This window comes from Geospiza fortis, unplaced genomic scaffold (genome assembly GCF_000277835.1).
Source record: "Geospiza fortis unplaced genomic scaffold, GeoFor_1.0 scaffold41, whole genome shotgun sequence".
NCBI lineage: Eukaryota > Metazoa > Chordata > Aves > Passeriformes > Thraupidae > Geospiza > Geospiza fortis.
This window is the reverse complement of record NW_005054299.1, coordinates 8,087,831-8,092,681: the sequence shown is the minus strand read 5'-3', so window position 1 is coordinate 8,092,681 and position 4,851 is coordinate 8,087,831.

The window sequence follows — 4,851 nt, the reverse complement described above, 5'->3', positions numbered from 1 at the left end:
AACATGTTAGAGGGAATCAGAAAGCAGAGAAAAGGTCACAAATAAGCACCTTAGGAACAATGAAAGCTTTTCTCCATGTAGCAGTGGGAGAGTTGCTAGAAAAACTGAAAAGGTATTAATCAGAAGTGGCTATAAATCCTCTGGAGTTTTGCTCTTATAAAACTCCTCAGAGAAAGTCTTGAAGGAAATGCAGGTCAAAGCCCAAAAAAGCTCTTGATCAGAGATTGCTGGAGGAAAATCTTCCCAGATGCCATTTAATAGGCAGCAATCACCCCAGGAGTGGGAAAGCCAAGTACGCTTGAAACATGGTTGCAGTTCCTAATAGGCCTTGTCACACTTAAGGCACTGCAAGCTCCATCCAACGAACAGCTGAAGCTGGCTGGCGATTCATAAAGCCAACAGTTTAAAGTTTATTATGATGAAAGCACTTAATGACAGCCATCGCTAGGGGCCCATCATTTATAAAGCTGTGCTGAGTATTAGACATGTAGCATGACCACCAATTTTATGTCACAATTGCTACCATAAAATGACCTTTGGTGATTTTTACTGCATGTGGTGGACAGCTCTTCTTTTACATTAGTGCTCTGTGGCTTTTCTTTGCAGACTATTATGCTGTCTAAAGCTTATTTGGCACTGTCGTGAGTCTCAACCCTTGTTATTACCCCGAAGGCCTGTCTAAAGGAAAACTCTCATGTTCTATTATAGCACTCCAATAATTTACAGATCTTACCATCCTTGGTTAGCGTCATAATTTAGTGCAGATATTCCTTCATTGTTACCACATTTAATAAAATCCCTCAGTATCTACAGACTGCACTAAATTTTGTATCTGGGCCACTAAAATGCATATGCCTCTGTATTGTGGAGACATGGATAAGGGGTTTTAATTTTTTGTTGTCAGTAGAAAGGAAGGGGAAGCAATTGCTGTGAACAGTAGTTAACCTGGGAGAAATCTCCTTAAAGCCTTAGGTATAAATGCTAGACATCACACAAACACCAGACGTAATTTCAGTGCATAATGCACAAACATACATTTGCATGTGAACAATATTACTTAATTACCTTTCAAATTTTAGACTGACTTTGTATACTTAGGAAGTGTCTGAATGTACCAGCACTTTACCGTCCTGATGTAAAGCATTACCAGTAAAGTGGTCTGTCCATGCTACAACACCTTTAAATTGTATATATAATTTTATAAATGATATAAAATCTGTTTCTCCTTCATGAAAAAACACACCAGAATCGCACACTGCAATCTTGAAAGGATTTAAAATACGTGATTTCTGCTAGTACCTACTGTATTGGGTTTTATATAAAGCTTTTTTCAATAAGGTAAATTGTTACATGACAAACTCATCTTCCACCATTATCATCTGCTGTTTGTGTTTAACAACAGGAGTCCTGGTCTAACAAAACTGTTGTAATGGCTGTACAAATTACTCAGCTGAAAGCTTTTCACCAAACCAAACAGTATTAATCAGCAGTTCTTATGAAGGTGCTAATTAAAAACAATTTTCTTCCTCAGTTTGCAATACTAAGCCATCTTCATTTGCACAGTTTCCAATATACAGCTACTGTATACACTCACACTTCAGGGCCTCTATTAACTATTGAATCTCCTATTACCTATTTTATTACATTCCTGTCTCCCAAGTTTCGAAGCTTGTTGACATTTCAGAAGTCACAGCATGATATGTTTAATCATTTAAAAAGTACATTAATTGGAGTCAGAGTCAGGAAAAAATAACAGGTCTTTTAGCATGCAGGCTCTGTCAGGGCACAGCGCAGTCTGAAGGTTCAAATCCTTTCTGTGAGCATAACCCATCACCCAGGGGCAACGTTTTACAACTGAAGGGGGACGATGCCTAATGCAGACAACCATCATTTTTTTGCTTGTTTTTAATAAGCAATCTTCTACAAGTGACACTGTTTTGGTTATCTGCAGGGAAATGCATCCAAAATAAGAGATACTTTCTGTTACCAAAGGCCTACCTCTCCCTTGCTGTCGTCAGCCACAACAGCTCTTTGTTTTTGGGGGCTTGGCATCTGTTGAGTTTAACCCAGATTCGAGGGTCAAGATGTTTCTTCTCAGGCTGTGGAATGCCATCTGGACTAACGCTTCGTGCATCTTCCCTCTACTTTCCACACACTTTACACACAAGAAGACAATGAAGATCCAGTGCCGCTGTTGGACAGCCATGGAAAATACCCAGCTCTTACCCAGCCACAACAATATGCTGGACTTTTTGGCAGCAAGCCAGCTGCTGACTAAGCAAGGAGTTGTAATAGGCTAGACCCTTTAAAAATAGGAAAGAAAAGTTAGGTTTGTTACATTCAGCTGTTGGAACAGAGTCCATAGGTTAGAGAGGGAGATGGATCTTGGAGAGGAGATGCAGCAGTGGGTCTCAGAAAATCTGGGGTCAGTTCTGGAGTGCATTGCCTGATTTCTAAATTGCTATAGGCAATATAAAAAGCAAATAAAAAGATAGAAAGCAAAAAAAATTGCCTCCTTCTGAGGAAACAACATGGGATGACCAGGCTGTGCAGAAAACATTCTAGACATAACCACCAGTGCACGCTGTCCTAGCACTTTCTTCCAGTTTCTCAAAACATTTCAAAAGAGTAAAAGGAATTTGCAGTTTGACATCACTGTTAAAAATCCGTGCCTTAAAAAAGAAGAAACCCACACACTGGAAAAAAAAACCACATTAAAATCCAGGCTAAACTGCATTTTATAATTTCTCCTGTGAAAAAACAAGGACTTGGTTATCCCCCTCTTGCATTAGAGAGAGTGGGTAATAAAACAGTGTGCTGTTTGACTTTCATGTGTTGCTGCCTTTTTCCTCTTCCCCCACCATATCAGCTGTGCCACCTGCCATATCAAGAGGAGTATCAAAAGCTCCACCCACTGCATCCTCTTTTGTTCAGGGAACAGCGAAGGAGAGTTGTAATGGAGATGTAACACTTGATAGACCGTTTGCAGCCAGGCTCAAGATATAAAGATGCTTTTTGTGGGGGGGGAAAATTTTAATCCAGCTTTCCTCCTTGTGCAAGCATATAGCCATTAAAGTCACAGGCAAAACATGAATGACTTGTCTAATAAGGATTTTGAAGCTGGACTGGTACCTGGGATCGCAAGTTCTCCTGTCTCATCTCACATTCTTAAGATATTTTTTGTTTCAAATCTAATTTATTTCCTAAATGGAAAGATTTTTCCCACTGTTCCAGAATGCTATCAGTTGGGACTAGTTTACAATTTTTAAGCAAGGTGTTGCCATATCTCACAGCAGGAAATAGAATACTTTCTTCTTGATCTTTCATATCCTGAAGATTACACAACTAACTGTCAGGTGCATGAGAGCTGTGCCCAAGGAATGGATCTCCACAAGAATACCATTCCTCTCTGCCATTTTATTCTGAGAAAGAAGACACAGCATTGCTGTAAGAATTACCAAAATATGTGAAGGAAAACTTGTATCAGCCTAACATTTCCATTCTCAAGCCAGCATAGCTCTTGCACGGTGTCATTCAACTTCAAATGCTTTGCAAACACAAAGTAATTAAGTGCAATATTCTGTTACAGAACACTGTAAATTGTATCATTAAAAATATACCAACTATCAGAGACTAGTTAAAACACATGACATAAAAGGCTCTGATATATTTTATAAGCATGATTTGACAAAGTGACTAACATTTCCTTAGCAAAGATATTTGATGTATTAATAAACACTGTATTTTTATTAAAATTTAAGTGCTCAGAAACAATTCAAATACCTAATAATGCAAGGGACTCAGAGATGCACCTAAAAGAGAACACTCTTAGTGCCTCAGGTAAATCCTGTATCTGTGACTTTTCAACACCCATTTTAAAACAAAAAAAAATCAAAAAGAGAACGTGTTTATGTACCTCTAAAAATGTGTACATAGACCAAACCTGCAAGCACTTATGTAGATGAGTAACTTTACTGCCTGTGGAGCTCCAATATGACTTTGCAGGATGAAACCTAAATGCATCTTTGGTAAACAAGCCATCAATTACACACTTTAGGGATGGCAGCACCTGTGCAAAGCCTTCAACTCAAACGACAGACACTAAAGAAATAAAAAGCAATTATCAGCTACGAATTTGAGTAAAACTGTTTTCTTCTTAGAGCTAAAACTGCAATTTTCAGATGATGTTGTCTCTATTTTTGGCAACTAACAATCTTTATTAGATTATTGTACAGCAGACATTCAAAAATAAAATAAAAGGTTTGCAAATTTTAATATTGCACTATTTTCCACGCTGCTTTGTTGATTATGAAGATTTCCTTGTACATGCTTTTAGAGAAACAAAGGCACTGCTGTGTGGGACAAACAAAACAAAACTAATTACACTAAAGCCATCCTCACAGCAATTTCAAATTACTCCTAAATGCTTTTGATTTCTTACTGCACAAGTATTTTCCAACAAGAGTTTGAATATGAAATTCATACCAGCTATACTACTCAGTTCTAGGATAAATGGTTGGTTTGCATTGCCCCTGGTCTTTATCTAACACCGAGAATAGGCTGCTTTTTATCAAAAGAGGAATAAATTGCTGTTATTGTGATGTTAGCCCATCACTTGGCATTGCAATTCAAGTTTTTGTGCGAAAGAAATGTATGATCTAACTGCGACTTGACCTATGCCTTCTGAGATCCATCTAGGTGCTCTAATGGAGTATAAAAAGTACTGAATACAAGGACGTGCAAACTGGTAGTGAAGAAATTTATTTGGGAAGAAGAAGAAGAGCAAGAGACTTTCAGGAGCTTGTGGTTTACATGCTGGCCAATGAGTTGAATATGGAAGAATGCTTATTG